Raw genomic sequence first — 17005 nt, 5'->3', positions numbered from 1 at the left:
TCTGGTAATCATAGCGAAACCATTTCTTTTTTGATTTTTCGTTCACCTTTTACACCTGTTGTTTTGGGCCATCCCTGGCTAGTTTGTCATAATCCTTCCATTAATTGGTCTAGTAATTCTATCCTCTCCTGGAACGTCTCTTGTCATGTGAAATGTTTAATGTCTGCTATCCCTCCTGTTTCCTCTGTCTCTTCTTCACAGGAGGAGCCTGGTGATTTGATAGGGGTGCCGGAGGAATATCACGATCTGCGCACGGTGTTCAGTCGGTCCAGGGCCACCTCTCTTCCTCCACACCGGTCGTATGATTGTAGTATTGATCTCCTTCCGGGAACCACTCCCCCCCGGGGTAGACTATACTCTCTGTCGGCTCCCGAACGTAAGGCTCTCGAGGATTATTTGTCTGTAGCTCTTGACGCCGGTACCATAGTCCCCTCCTCCTCTCCCGCCGGAGCGGGGTTTTTTTTTTGTCAAGAAGAAGGACGGGTCTCTGCGCCCCTGCATAGATTATCGAGGGCTGAATGACATAACAGTTAAGAATCGTTATCCGCTTCCTCTTATGTCTTCAGCCTTCGAGATCCTGCAGGGAGCCAGGTTTTTCACTAAGTTGGACCTTCGTAACGCTTACCATCTCGTGCGCATCAGGGAGGGGGACGAGTGGAAGACGGCGTTTAACACTCCGTTAGGGCACTTTGAATACCGGGTTCTTCCTTTCGGCCTCGCTAACGCTCCAGCTGTCTTTCAGGCATTAGTCAATGATGTCCTGAGAGACATGCTGAACATCTTTGTTTTCGTTTACCTTGACGATATCCTGATTTTTTCACCGTCACTCCAGATTCATGTTCAGCACGTTCGACGTGTCCTCCAGCGCCTTTTAGAGAATTGTCTTTTTGTGAAGGCTGAGAAGTGCACTTTTCATGCCTCCTCCGTCACATTTCTCGGTTCTGTTATTTCCGCTGAAGGCATTAAGATGGATCCCGCTAAAGTCCAAGCTGTCATTGATTGGCCCGTCCCTAAGTCACGCGTCGAGCTGCAGCGCTTTCTCGGCTTCGCGAACTTCTATCGTCGTTTCATCCGTAATTTCGGTCAGGTGGCCGCTCCTCTCACAGCCCTTACTTCTGTCAAGACGTGCTTTAAGTGGTCCGTTTCCGCCCAGGGAGCTTTTGATCTCCTCAAGAATCGTTTTACATCCGCTCCTATCCTTGTTACACCTGACGTCTCTAGACAGTTCGTTGTCGAGGTTGACGCGTCAGAGGTGGGCGTGGGAGCCATTCTTTCTCAGCGCTCCCTCTCTGACGACAAGGTCCACCCATGCGCGTATTTTTCTCATCGCCTGTCGCCGTCGGAACGTAACTATGATGTGGGTAACCGCGAACTGCTCGCCATCCGGTTAGCCCTAGGCGAATGGCGACAGTGGTTGGAGGGGGCGACCGTTCCTTTTGTCGTTTGGACTGACCATAGGAACCTTGAGTACATCCGTTCTGCCAAACGACTTAATGCGCGTCAGGCGCGTTGGGCGCTGTTTTTCGCTCGTTTCGAGTTCGTGATTTCTTATCGTCCGGGCTCTAAGAACACCAAGCCTGATGCTTTGTCTCGTCTCTTCAGTTCTTCAGTAGCCTCCACTGACCCCGAGGGGATTCTCCCTGAGGGGCGTGTTGTCGGGTTGACTGTCTGGGGAATTGAGAGGCAGGTAAAACAAGCGCTCACTCACACTCCGTCGCCGCGCGCTTGTCCTAGGAACCTTCTTTTCGTTCCCGTTCCTACTCGTCTGGCCGTTCTTCAGTGGGCTCACTCTGCCAAGTTAGCCGGCCACCCTGGCGTTCGGGGTACGCTTGCTTCCATTCGCCAGCGTTTTTGGTGGCCCACCCGGGAGCATGACACGCGTCGTTTCGTGGCTGCTTGTTCGGTCTGCGCGCAGACTAAGTCCGGTAACTCTCCTCCTGCCGGCCGTCTCAGGCCGCTTCCTATTCCCTCTCGACCGTGGTCTCACATCGCCTTAGATTTTGTCACCGGACTGCCTTCGTCAGCGGGGAAGACTGTTATTCTTACGGTTGTCGATAGGTTCTCTAAGGCGGCCCATTTCATTCCCCTTGCTAAGCTTCCTTCTGCTAAAGAGACGGCACAAATCATCATCGAGAATGTTTTCAGAATTCATGGCCTTCCGTCAGACGTCGTTTCGGACAGAGGTCCGCAATTCACGTCTCAATTTTGGAGGGAGTTTTGCCGTTTGATTGGGGCTTCCGTCAGTCTCTCTTCCGGCTTTCACCCCCAGTCTAACGGTCAAGCAGAACGGGCCAATCAGACTATTGGTCGCATCTTACGCAGTCTTTCTTTTCGCAACCCTGCGTCTTGGTCAGAACAGCTCCCCTGGGCAGAATACGCCCACAACTCGCTTCCTTCGTCTGCGACCGGGCTATCTCCTTTTCAGAGTAGCCTCGGGTACCAGCCTCCGCTGTTCTCATCTCAGTTCGCCGAGTCCAGCGTCCCCTCCGCTCAGGCTTTTGTCCAACGTTGCGAGCGCACCTGGAAGAGGGTCAGGTCTGCACTTTGCCGTTATAGGACGCAGACTGTGAGGGCTGCTAATAAGCGTAGAACTGAGAGTCCTAGATATTGTCGCGGTCAGAGAGTTTGGCTCTCCACTCAGAACCTTCCCCTTAAGACGGCTTCTCGCAAGTTGACCCCGCGGTTCATTGGTCCGTTCCGTATTTCTCGGGTCATTAATCCTGTCGCAGTTCGACTTCTTCTTCCGCGATACCTTCGTCGCGTCCACCCGGTCTTCCACGTCTCCTGCATTAAGCCCGTTCTTCGCGCCCCCGCTCGTCTTCCCCCCCCCCCCCCCCCATCCTTGTCGAGGGCGCACCCATCTACAGGGTCCGCAGGATTTTGGACATGCGTCCTCGGGGCCGTGGTCACCAGTACCTTGTCGATTGGGAGGGGTACGGTCCTGAGGAGAGGAGTTGGGTTCCCTCTCGGGACGTGCTGGACCGTGCGCTGATCGAGGATTTCCTCCGTTGCCGCCAGGTTTCCTCCTCGAGTGCGCCAGGAGGCGCTCGGTGAGTGGGGGGGTACTGTCATGTTGTCTTGTCTCTGTCCTTTCCCTTCACCCTGTCTCCCTCTGCTGGTCGTGTCAGGTTACCTTTTCTCCCCTTCTTTCCCCCAGCTGTTCCCTGTCTCCTCCTAACTACCCATTCACCCCGTTCCCCACCTGTTCCCTTTTTCCCTCTGATTAGGTCCCTATATCTCCCTCTGTTTCTGCTCCTGTCCTTGTCGGATTCTTGTTTGTTTGTGTTTCATGCCTGAGCCAGACTATCGTCATGTTTGCTGTAACCTTGTCCTGTCCTGTCGGAATCTGCCGGTCTATCTGAGCCTACCTATGTTTTGTTATTAAAGAAGCTCTGTTTAAGTTAGTTCGCTTTTGGGTCCTCATTCACTCACCATAACACCAATAATGTTGAGCATTCAATTTTAATTATGTTGAGCAATCCATCCCAATAATGTTGAGAACTCCATTTGGATTATGTTGAGCATTCCATTTTGATTATGTTGAGAATTCCATTTAGATTATATTGAGCATTCCATCCCTATAATCTTAAGCATTCCATTTTGATTATTTTGGGCTTTCCGTTTTGATTATGTTGAGCAAGCCATTTTGATTATGTTGAGCATTCCATTTTGATTATGTTGAGCAATCCATCCCATTAATGCTGAGCATTCCATGTTGATTATGTTTCGCTTTCCATTAGATTATGTTGAGTATTCCATTTAGATTATGTTGAGCAATCCATTTTGATTATGTTGAGCTTTCCATTTTGATTATGTTGAGCATTCCATTTTGATCATGTTGAGCATTCCATCTTGATTATGTTGAGAATTCCATTTTGATTATGTTGAGCATTCCATTTTGATTATGTTAAGCATTCCATTTTGATTATGTTGAGCAATCCATCCCAATGTATCAATTGATTGTGTGTTTGTGATGCTAAATGCTAATCAGAGGATTGTGTGTGTTTGATGGTAAATGTTAAAAGTTGCTTCTTTTATAACTCATTACGATGATTGGACTACAGAATGTTTTATTTTAGTCCATGCTATGACCTCTTCTGTGTGGTGCTACAGATGAGAGGAGGAAGCTAACTTGAATCCTTTATACTTCTCTTCTGTCCGGTCTGTGTCGCTAGTTAAGGAACTGTGAATACTGGTAAGACACTTTTATCTCTATACTGTATAAGATTCTGACTGTGTTAGCTTGGCAGTAACAATATACCTTTTAATTTAATAGAACCAGTCCAACCTTTAGCTGGTATGATGTATATCAAGCTAGTGTGTTGTACTGAGTGGAAAATGTGCACTGGCAAAGAAAGGTTCTTAGTCACTACTGTTTCTTCACTATTGTCTTTAAAAAGCACTTTCTTTGTTATTAGTTTGTTGTCTTTGTTGCTTTAATTTGATAAATTGATTATTCTGTGAGAGACAATGAGGATGCCACCACGGAGCTACGTGTTCCTTTCTCTGGGTACCACTTATTGTGACTGTGCTCTTGCTACAACCAGTCTTTGGATTAAAATAAACCTAGCAGCAGTGACATGGCACTTTCCCCGACTGTTAAAGGTCATTTATGTTTGAGCTGACATCCACAATGTTAACTGCGAATGCAATCTCTGCGAACGTCAGGGAAACTGCTTGTCAAGTGCGACGTGTGTGCATTATGGTTTGATTTAATCCCAGCCTGTGTCTGTTGCTCCCATTAACCATTGTTGTTGCTGTTGTTTACAACCCAGTCCTCTATATTGCATGGATTCCAATCATGTTGTACCATCTCACTAAAATACAGCATGTACCATTTAACTCCATACGCTGCTATTTCTGTTTTCTTCATGACAGGGAGGGTGGTCAGATTCAACTCCAGGTATCATTGATACAAATGCTGTGATGAAATTTTGTGTAAAACAATGAATTTAAAGATTATCTGCGCTGTATGTTTAGCTAGCTAGCCAGACGGTTTAAGTGGAATTATAAAAAATAAAATAGAATTAACTGCCAATATGCAAATATTCCATTCAAACAATGCAGGCAATCCACAGCCATACACGGGCTGAAATCAGTTGACGACAGGACTTAGACAAGTTGTAAAGGCAACTTACTGATATTGTATCATATTATGCCAACAAAACAAAAACTGATACATTTATTGTCTGTTTACACATATTTTAGAGGCAATTTTTTTGCAGACAATTGGAATAAAACCTGTGCAAACTGTATTTATGGAGAATGATCACGGTCTGGAGCCCCTGCTGGCAACGTGTCTGGAAGCCTGTCAAGGGATTTCAAACACAGCTGAGTGGTATGGGGCTTCCTCCTCAGAACAATGGGTCTTCACATCTCTGCCAGCCTACAGGCAGACTGCTTGCCAGGTCCTGCTGCCTGCCAGGCTGCCCGTAGCTGCCACATCCATCATCCTGAAGACGGCTTTAACAACTAGCCCCTGGCACCAACCACCAGACACACAAGCCCAGTCTGGACAGACTGGTAAACCCCCTCCCTCCTCATAGCCTCCTCTTCAACTATCCAGCTCTTGGCACCAACCACCAGACACTAGCCTGGACCAGACCAGCCCGGTAACCTCCTCCTCCTAGCACCAACACCAGCCCAGCCTGGAACAGACCAGACCGGTAACCTCCTCTTCCTGGCACCAACACCAGGCCAGCCTGGACCAGACCAGACCAGTAACCTCCTCTTCAAACATCCAGCCCCTGGCACCAGCACCAACACCAGCCCAGCCTGGACCAGACCAGACCGGTAACCTCCTCTTCCTGGCACCAACACCAGGCCAGCCTGGACCAGAGCAGACCGGTAACCTCCTCCTCAAACATCCAGCTCCTGGCACCAACCTTGAGACACTAGCAGACCAGACCGGTAACCTCCTCCTCAAACATCCAGCTCCTGGCACAAACACCAGCCCAGCCTGGACCAGACCAGACCGGTAACCTCCTCCTCCTAGCACCAACACCAGCCCAGCCTGGACCAGACCAGACCGGTAACCTCCTCCTCAAACATTCAGCTCCTGGCACCAACACCAGCCCAGCCTGGACCAGACCAGACCGGTAACCTCCTCCTCCTGGCACCAACACCAGCCCAGCCTGGATGGTCTGGTATCCCCCTCCTTATAACCCCCTGCCCAACATGAATCGGAAAAGACCATCGCTTCACATTTATAACCATTTAAAATGTATAACAGGCCCCGACTAGGACTCAAACCAAGGTCTAGCGACAGTCAACAGGCCCCGAACAGGACTCAAACCAAGGTCCAGCGACAGTCAACAGGCCCCGAAAAGGACTCAAACCAAGGTCCAGTACCAGTCAACAGGCCCTGAACAGGACTCAAACCAAGGTCCAGTGACTGTCAACAGGCCCTGAACAGGACTCAAACCAAGGTCCAGTAACAGTCAACAGGCCCCGAACAGGACTCAAACCAAGGTCCAGCGACAGTCAACAGGCCCCTGAACAGGACTCAAACCAAGGTCCAGTGACTGTCAACAGGCCCCGACTAGGACTCTAACCAAGGTCCAGTGACTGTCAACAGGCCCCGTCTAGGACTCAAACCAAGGTCCAGCGACAGTCAACAGGCCCCTGAACAGGACTCAAACCAAGGTCCAGCGACTGTCAACAGGCCCTGACTAGGACTCTAACCAAGGTCCAGTAACAGTCAACAGGCCCCGAACAGGACTCTAACCAAGGTCCAGTAACAGTCAACAGGCCCTGAACTGGACTCAAACCAAGGTCCAGCGACTGTCAACTAGCCCTGAACAGGACTCAAACCAAGGTCCAGTGACTGTCAACAGGCCCTGACTAGGACTCTAACCAAGGTCCAGTAACAGTCAACAGACCCCGAACAGGACTCAAACCAAGGTCCAGTAACATTCAACAGGCCCCTGAACAGGACTCAAACCAAGGTCCAGCGACTGTCAACAGGCCCCAACTAGGACTCAAACCAAGGTCCAGCGACAGTCAACAGGCCCCGAACAGGACTCAAACCAAGGTCCAGCGACTGTCAACAGGCCCTGACTAGGACTCAAACCAAGGTCCAGCGACTGTCAACAGGCCCTGACTAGGACTCTAACCAAGGTCCAGTGACTGTCGACAGGCCCCAAACAGGACTCAAACCAAGGTCCATTAACAGTCAACAGGCCCCGAACAGGACTCAAACCAAGGTCCAGCGACTGTCAACCGGCCCTGACTAGGACTCTAACCAAGGTCCAGTAACAGTCAACAGGCCCCAAACAGGACTCAAACCAAGGTCCAGTAACAGTCAACAGGCCCCGAACAGGACTCAAACCAAGGTCCAGCGACTGTCAACAGGCCCTGACTAGGACTCTAACCAAGGTCCAGTAACAGTCAACAGGCCCCAAACAGGACTCAAACCAAGGTCCAGTAACAGTCAACAGGCCCCGAACAGGACTCAAACCAAGGTCCAGCGACTGTCAACAGGCCCTGACTAGGACTCTAACCAAGGTCCAGTGACTGTCAACAGGCCCCGAACAGGACTCAAACCAAGGTCCAGTAACAGTCAACAGGCCCCGAACAGGACTCAAACCAAGGTCCAGCGACTGTCAACAGCCTGGCCTTTCTAGGGAGTTTTTCCTAGCCACCGTGCTTCTACACCTGCATTGCTTGCTGTTTTGGGTTTTAGCCTGGGTTTCTGTACAGCACTTTGACATATCAGCTGATGTAAGAAGGGTTTTATAAATACATTTGATTTGATTAGCATGAGGTTGTAACTAACAAGAACATTTCCCAGGACATAGACATATCTGATATGGGCAGAAATCTTACATTCTTGTTAATCCAACTGCACTGTCCAATTTACAGTAGCTATTACAGTGAAATAATACCATGCTATTGTTTTTTTTACATTAACAATTATTAATAAACAAATTAGGCACATTTGGGGAGTCTTGATACAAATTTTTTAACAGAAATACAATGGTTCATTGGATCAGTCTAAAACTTTGCACATACACTGATGCCATCTAGTGTCCAAAATCTAAATTGCACCTGGGCTGGAATAATACGGGGTGGCAGTTTGCCTAGTGGTTAGAGCGTTGGACTGGTAACCAAAAGGTTGCAAGATCGATTCCCCGAGCTGACAAGGTAAAAATCTGTCATTCTGCCCCTGAACAAGGCAGTTAACCCACTGTTCCTAGGCTGTCATTGAAAACAAGAATTAGTTCTTAAATGACTTGCCTAGATAAATAAAGGTCAATTTAAAATATAAATAATATATTATGGCCTTTCTCTTGCATTTCAAAGATGATGGTACAGAAGAACGGTTGTTTTTTTCTTTGTATTATCTTTTACCAGATCTATTGTGTTATATTCTACTATATTCCTTTCGCATTTCCATAAACTTCAACGTGTTTCCTTTCAAATGGTACCAAGAATATGCATATCCTTGCTTCAGGGCCTGAGCAGTTAGATTTGGGTATGTAATTTTAGGAGAAAATTGAAAATCAAGAGGATTAACATTCACAGAGCTACACCTCCTCTGGCTTAGACAACCCCCCACCACAGGCACAACCAGACATTGATTGATTGGAGACAGCTTGTGTCAATTACAGAACATTTCCTAGAATTCCTGACCTGCAGCAAAACTGGTGGACAGTGCTGGAAATACTGGTAAAAGGGCCTGAAAAACTCCTGGCCCTAACTCTAATCCAATCAAGTACAGGCTTAACTGAGTGAACAACAGAGACAGAATCCAATATGGAATTTTATGAAATAGTTTGAGGTATGGCCTCGTCTCCGAGGACAGATGGTGTGATGACAGGTAGTCCTTTGTTGGTCCTCGAAGCAAGGATAGAAGTAATTTAGCTCATCTTGTAGGCTCGTGTCACTGGGCAGCTCTCAACTCTGCTTCTCTTTGTATTCTGTAATAGTTTAAAACCCTTGCCACATGCGACGAGCCCTGCCACGTCCGTTGATACGTTAGTATTCAATCCCACTATGATGACATGTTAGTATTCAATCCCACTATAATGACATGTTAGTATTCAATCCCACTATGATGACATGTTAGTATTCAATCCCACTATGATGACATGTTAGTATTCAATCCCACTATAATGACACGTTAGTATTCAATCCCACTATGATGATACGTTTGTGTTCAATCCCACTATGATGACACGTTAGTATTCAATCCCACTATGATGACATGTTAGTATTCAATCCCACTATAATGACATGTTAGTATTCAATCCCACTATGATGACATGTTAGTATTCAATCCCACTATGATGACATGTTAGTATTCAATCCCACTATGATGACACGTTTGTGTTCAATCCCACTATAATGACATGTTAGTATTCAATCCCACTATAATGACATGTTAGTATTCAATCCCACTATGATGACACGTTTGTGTTCAATCCCACTATGATGACACGTTAGTATTCAATCCCACTATAATGACACGTTTGTATTCAATCCCACTATAATGACACGTTAGTATTCAATCCCACTATAATGACACGTTAGTATTCAATCCCACTATAATGACATGTTAGTATTCAATCCCACTATGATGATACGTTAGTATTCAATCCCACTATAATGACACGTTTGTATTCAATCCCACTATGATGACACGTTTGTGTTCAATCCCACTATAATGACACGTTAGTATTCAATCCCACTATGATGACACGTTTGTGTTCAATCCCACTATAATGACATGTTAGTATTCAATCCCACTATGATGACATGTTTGTGTTCAATCCCACTATGATGACATGTTTGTGTTCAATCCCACTATAATGACATGTTAGTATTCAATCCCACTATGATGACATGTTTGTGTTCAATCCCACTATGATGACATGTTTGTGTTCAATCCCACTATAATGACACGTTAGTATTCAATCCCACTATGATGACATGTTAGTATTCAATCCCACTATGATGACATGTTAGTATTCAATCCCACTATGATGATACGTTTGTGTTCAATCCCACTATGATGACATGTTAGTATTCAATCCCACTATGATGACACGTTAGTATTCAATCCCACTATGATGACACGTTAGTATTCAATCCCACTATGATGACATGTTAGTATTCAATCCCACTATGATGACATGTTAGTATTCAATCCCACTATGATGACATGTTAGTATTCAATCCCACTATGATGACATGTTAGTATTCAATCCCACTATGATGACATGTTAGTATTCAATCCCACTATGATGACATGTTTGTGTTCAATCCCACTATGATGACATGTTAGTATTCAATCCCACTATGATGACATGTTTGTGTTCAATCCCACTATGATGACATGTTTGTGTTCAATCCCACTATGATGACATGTTAGTATTCAATCCCACTATGATGACATGTTTGTGTTCAATCCCACTATAATGATACGTTTGTATTCAACCCACTATGCCACTAGAACAGGAAATAGAGGGAAATATGTTCTGCTTAAGGGTGAGGTTAAACTAGCATTCAGAACATCCTTCCTGATTGCAAAGATGAGGTTAACGAGCATTCAGAACATTCTTCCTGATTGTAAAGATGAGGTTAACGATTCAGAACATCCTTCCTGATTGTAAAGATGAGGTTAACGATTCAGAACATCCTTCCTGATTGTAAAGATGAGGTTAACGATTCAGAACATCCTTCCTGATTGAACTTTGTTAACTACATTATATGACAAATGGATTATGGTATCTATGTGAAAATATCCCAGTACTGTTTAAATATAACTGCTGTTATATAATGTAAGGTCAATGTAAGCAGGAAAAACAGAACTAGACAATAATTTGTGCCAGGTGTGATATCCCTCCTAAATAGCTCGGGCGAATGTCCCCATTGACCCCGTAAGGCCAGCAGGCTAGTCTTTTCTTATTTATAAAAAAAAAAAGTTGTATTTCTTATTTCTTACTATTGTTATTTGTATTGGTGCGTAACTGTTATGAAAGTTGTATTGTCAATCTTGTTTTGTATTTAAACGCCACTTTAAATGTGTACATGACACTGCAACAAAATTTGCCCATGGGGACTATAAAGTCAGTAAGTAAGTAAGTAACTGTACATTTCGGTGTTCCTCAAGGTTCCATTTTAGGACCACTATTGTTTTCACTATATATTTTACCTCTTGGGGATGTCATTCGAAAACGTAATGTTAACTTTCACTGCTATGCGGATGACACACAGCTGTACATTTCAATGAAACATGGCGAAGCCCCAAAATTGCCCTCACTAGAAGGATGTGTTTCAGACATAAGGAAGTGGATGGCTGCAAACATTCTACTTTTAAACTCTGACAAAACAGGTATGCTTGTTTTAGGTCCCAAGAAACAAAGAGATCTTCTGTTGAATCTGACAATTAATATTGATGGTTGTACAGTCGTCTCAAATAAAACTGTGAAGGACCTCGGCGTTACTCTGGAACCTAATCTCTCTTTGACGAACATATCAAGACTGTTTCAAGGACAGCTTTTTTCCATCTACGTAGCATTGCAAAAATCAGAAACTTTCTGTCCAAAAATGATGCAGAAAAATTAATCCAAGCTTTTGTCACTTCTAGGTTAGACTACTCCAATGCTCTACTTTCCGGCTACCCGGATAAAGCACTAAATAAACTTCAGTTAGTGCTAAATAAGGCTGCTAGAATCCTGACTAGAACCAAAACAAACTATCATATTACTCCAGTGCTAGCCTCCCTACACTGGCTTCCTGTTAAGGCTAGGGCTGATTTCAAGGTTTTACTGCTAACCTACAAAGCATTACATGGGCTTGCTCCTACCTATCTTTCTGATTTGGTCCTGCCGTACATACCTACACGTGCGCTACAGTCCCAAGACGAAGGCCTCCTAATTGTCCCTAGAATTTCTAAGCAAACAGCTGGAGGAAAGGCTTTCTCCTACAGAGCTCAATTTTTATGGAATGGTCTTCCTACCCATGTGAGAGACGCAGAGTCTCTAAGTCTCTTTAAGTCTTTACTGAAGACTCATCTCTTCAGTGGGTCTTATGATTGAGAGTAGTCTGGCCCAAGAGTGTGAAGGTGAACGGAAAGGCTCTGGAGCAACAAACCGCCCTTGCTGTCTCTGCCTGGCCGGTTCCCCTCTCTCCACTGGGATTTTCTGCCTCTAACCCTATTACAGGGGATGAGTCACTGGCTTACAGGTGCTCTTTCATGCCGTCCCTAGGAGGGGTGCGTCACTTGAGTGGATTGAGTCACTGACGTGATCTTCCTGTCTGGGTTGGCGCCTCCCCTTGGTTGTGCCGTGGCGGAGATCTTTGTGGGCTATACTCTGCCTTGTCTCAGGATGGTAAGTTGGTGGTTGAAGATATCCGTCTAGTGGTGTGGGGGCTGTGCTTTGGCAAACTGGGTGGGGATATATCCTTCCTGTTTGGCCCTGTCCGGGGGTATCATCGGATGGGGCCACAGTGTCTCCTGACCCCTCCTGTCTCAGCCACCAGTATTTATGCTGCAGTAGTTGATGTGCAGGGGGGCTAGGGTCAGTCTGTTATATCTGGAGTACTTCTCCTGTCTTATTCAGTGTCCTGTGTGAATTTAAGTATGCTCTCTCTAATTCTCTCTTTCTTTCTCTCTCTCGGAGGACCTGAGCCCTAGGACCATGCCTCAGGACTACCTAGCATGATGATTCCTTGCTATCCCCAGTCCACCTGGCTGTGCTGCTGCTCCAGTTTCAACTGTTCTGCCTGCGGCTATGGAACCCTGACCTGTTCACCGGACGTGCTACCTGTCCCAGACCTGCTGTTTTCAACTCTCTAGAGACACTACTCTGATGGATTATGCCATGAACAACTAAACACATCATCTCTGGGAAATAATAACTACAGAAGATGAATATTTGTCCAATGGTCAACAGTTAACCCCATAACCTTACTGCAGGCAAAATGTTGTGCTGAGCAATCGTGCTATGTACTGTATGATTGGCAAATCTCTGGGCAAATCTCTGGACCTCCGCTAGCCATAATGTTGGAGTTTAACCTCATTTATACCTGGCACTGACATGTGTCTTTTGTGCTGGCTTGTCCACATTCTGATCGTGCCCACATTTTTGGAAACATGTCTACATGGTATTAAAATGTGGCTGTTATCTGTCCACTGTGTCTGCATTGTGACCAGTTTTCCTGGTCCCTTCCTGTATGCAAATTATTTGACAGCTATTCTTTCAAAAAAGAATACAGTATGTATTTATTTATTCAAGACACATATTGATACCTCAAGTCAATGGTTCCACCTGTCAATGATTTTAGAAAGTGGGATAATGATGATGTGAATGGTTTCACTGTCCAGATCTGTCAACACTTGTAAGAAATCCTGACACAATTCTACCTCCAGAGGTAGTCAGGAAGATCTGCTAACAATCAGAACACAATGCATTGTTTAATCATCTGTGGGCACAATTAGAATGTGGTCAAGATCAGGACAAAGGACACATGGTAGAACCAGGTATAAACGGGGTTCTAGTTTTTTAAAGAAAAACTAAATGATTAGGTGGAACAAACATGTAACCTTTGTGATATCTCAATAATAGCTACAGATTATTATTTCCCCTTGTTAAATACTTAACCTGGTAATCTCTCTGTGCCTGGTCAGACAGGTTCCATCTATTTAACGTCTGTTCTAGGAGCAGCACAGTCTCTGGGGGTTAGCCCAGCACATCTAGTTTCTGAGAAAATGATTATGTCTCTTGATGGAGTAACTAAGTTATGTAGCAAAGAGAGAGAGAGAGATATCAGTCCATGGATCCTGGTTTCTGCTGTCAGGTGCCACCAACACACTAATGAAGATAGATGGAGGAATACAGACGTGCTGCGTACTGTGATATAAAGTGATACGGAAAGGACGTCTCTCCATGCTACATCGCTCTAAACTTAATCGACAGGAGTAGTAGGAAGGAGCCATATTCAACCACAGCCCAAAAGAAAATTCACAAAGGACCAGCTGAAGCATGTTGGGCACTTGTGGTCCTTGGAGACAGATAGCTCATTTTATAGTCACTTACTTACTGCTGTACACAGCTTTTCCCACTATGACAAAGACAAGGATATTAATGCTAACAAGTACAAAGTTTGGCTGATGAGTCCTGTTTTGCTGGTTCCCTCAGTTGGCCAGTGTTTTCATGAGGAGTGTTTTCCTGGTTCCCTCAGTTGGCCAGTCCTCTCATGAGGAGTGTTTTCCTGGTTCCCTCAGTTGGCCAGTGTTTTCATGAGTCCTATTTTGCTGGTTCCCTCAGTTGGCCAGTGTTTTCATGAGTCGTGTTTTGCTGGTTCCCTCAGTTGGCCAGTGTTTTCATGAGTCCTGTTTTGCTGGTTCCCTCAGTTGGCCAGTGTTTTCATGAGTCCTGTTTTGCTGGTTCCCTCAGTTGGCCAGTGTTTTCATGAGTCCTGTTTTGCTGGTTCCCTCAGTTGGCTAGTCCTCTCATGAGGAGTGTTTTCCTGGTTCCCTCAGTTGGCCAGTGTTTTCATGAGTCGTGTTTTGCTGGTTCCCTCAGTTGATTAGTCTTCTCATGAGGAGTGTTTTGCTGGTTCCTTCAGAGTTGGCCATTGCTCTCTTGCCCACCTAACATACCAAGGTCTCTGATTGGGTCATATGACAAAGGTCCACCTTTGATTCAACCAGTGAATAGGAATCAGGAAGATGGTATCTTCCTGAGAACCCAGTTCAACACGGGTTCTGTTTGCGGTGAACGTGTTACTTAGTAACAACTTCAGTTGATCGATTTGAATTAAAATTCCAAAATGTCATGGTGAAACACCAAACAGCTAATTGTTGTAAGGATTACTGTGGCAGTTTGGGGACAATAATCAAACTGCTAATCACTGCTATTCCTACTATATGTAACAGAAAGCCTACGTAGATACATGATTATTTGAAGTGGCAGTTAAGACGCGAGACAGATGCTTTTGTTCACACACACACGACATTCAGACTCTGTTAGCTAACGTTAGCTAATGTTTGAGGCTAACACAAAAAAATGGAATATGTTAGCAAACGTTCGCGCCTGACACAAAACAAATGGAATTTGTTAGCTAATGTTCACAGCTAACACAAAACAAATGGAATTTGTTAGCTAATGTTCACGGCTAACACAAAACAAATGGAATTTGTTAGCTAATGTTCACGGCTAACACAAAACAAATTGAATTTGTTAGCTAATGTTCACGGCTAACACAAAACAAATGGAATTTGTTAGCTAATGTTTGAGGCTAATACAAAACAAATGGAATTTGTTAGCTAATGTTTTCAGGCTAACACAGAACAAATTGAATTATTTTGCCAATGTTTGAGGGTAAAACATCACAAATGGAATTTGTTAGCTAATGTTTTCAGGCTAACACAAAACAAATGGAATTTCTTAGCCAATGTTTGTGGCTAACACAAAACAAATGGAATATGATAGCTAATGTTCACAAACTATTTCCCTTGTTGAACACACCTGAGGTGTAATTTCAAATGACCTATAAATAACAATAATCTTCCCAGGCAGACAGGCTCACTGTTCTTTTCTCTGTGTGTTATTAAACCCAATCTGACTGGTAATATGTTCTAGCCAGGCAGCAGACTGCCTAATTTTTGAGCAGAGAAGTCACAAATTGTACCCTATTCCCTATGTTAGGCACTACTTTTGACAAAGGCCCATAGGGAATTGGCTTCCATTTGGGACTTGTCACAAGAATTTTCAATCCCAATGATAATTACTAACGATCAATAGCTTTGACTAATCCCTGAGGTTTGTAAAACCATGGTTATAATAATAATTAGTCAAAGACTCAGCTTATGCAAAAGGTTAGTACAGTTTATTCAGAGAAGGTTCTAAAGTCAAGAATACAAAGACATTCATTTTATAGCTGTGCACATACTTCCATACAAACAGTAGGTATCTTACGCACATACTTCCACACAAACAGTAGGTATCCTACGCACATACTTCCACACAAACAGTAGTTATCCTACGCACATACTTCCACACAAACAGTAGGTATCCTACGCACATACTTCCACACAAACAGTAGGTATCCTACGCACATACTTCCACACAAACAGTAGGTATCCTACGCACATACTTCCACACCAACAGTAGGTATCCTACCTACATACATACACACCAACAGTAGGTATCCTACCTACATACATACACACCATCAGTAGGTATCCTACCTGCATACATACACACCAACAGTAGGTATCCTACCTACATACATACACACCAATAGTAGGTATCCTACCTACATACATACACACCAACAGTAGGTACCTACATACATACACACCAACAGTAGGTATCCTACACACATACTGTATCACTACCCAGCCAACAAAGATTAAGGAGACCGTGAGAAGTACTCCCTGTCCTCCCTCAAGCCAGGTCGGCACCGAATTTTGCTCAGACAGTCTGGGTTTTACCACCATACAGATATATTGTTTTACCCTAATTCTGGCTAAAACTATACAAAACCGTCAGATAATAATATTAAGATTCTAATCAATTTCATACAATTATAATGTTTCAGAGTGGAATTATTTCATCATTATCTTTCAACATTTAAATGACTTTAACAGGACTCCATCAGAATGGTTCATGGTCATGGCTCTCAGTAATATGAAACCTGTCTCACCTCATACCTGTCCCACCTCAGATGATTTCTCATCTCAGTAATATGAAACCTGTCTCACCTCATACCTGTCCCACCTCAGATGATTTCTCATCTCAGTAATATGACACCTGTCTCACCTCATACCTGTCCCACCTCAGATGATTTCTCATCTCAGTAATATGACACCTGTCTCACTTCACACTTGTCCCACCTCAGATGATTTCTCATCTCAGTAATATGAAACCTGTCTCACCTCACACCTGTCTCACCTCAGATGATTTCTCATCTCAGTAATTTGACACCTGTCTCACTTCACACTTGTCCCACCTCAGATGATTTCTCATCTCAGTAATATGAAACCTGTCTC

This window comes from Oncorhynchus mykiss, chromosome 16 (genome assembly GCF_013265735.2).
Source record: "Oncorhynchus mykiss isolate Arlee chromosome 16, USDA_OmykA_1.1, whole genome shotgun sequence".
NCBI classification, from domain to species: Eukaryota; Metazoa; Chordata; class Actinopteri; order Salmoniformes; family Salmonidae; genus Oncorhynchus; species Oncorhynchus mykiss.
This window is presented reverse-complemented; position numbering follows the sequence as displayed.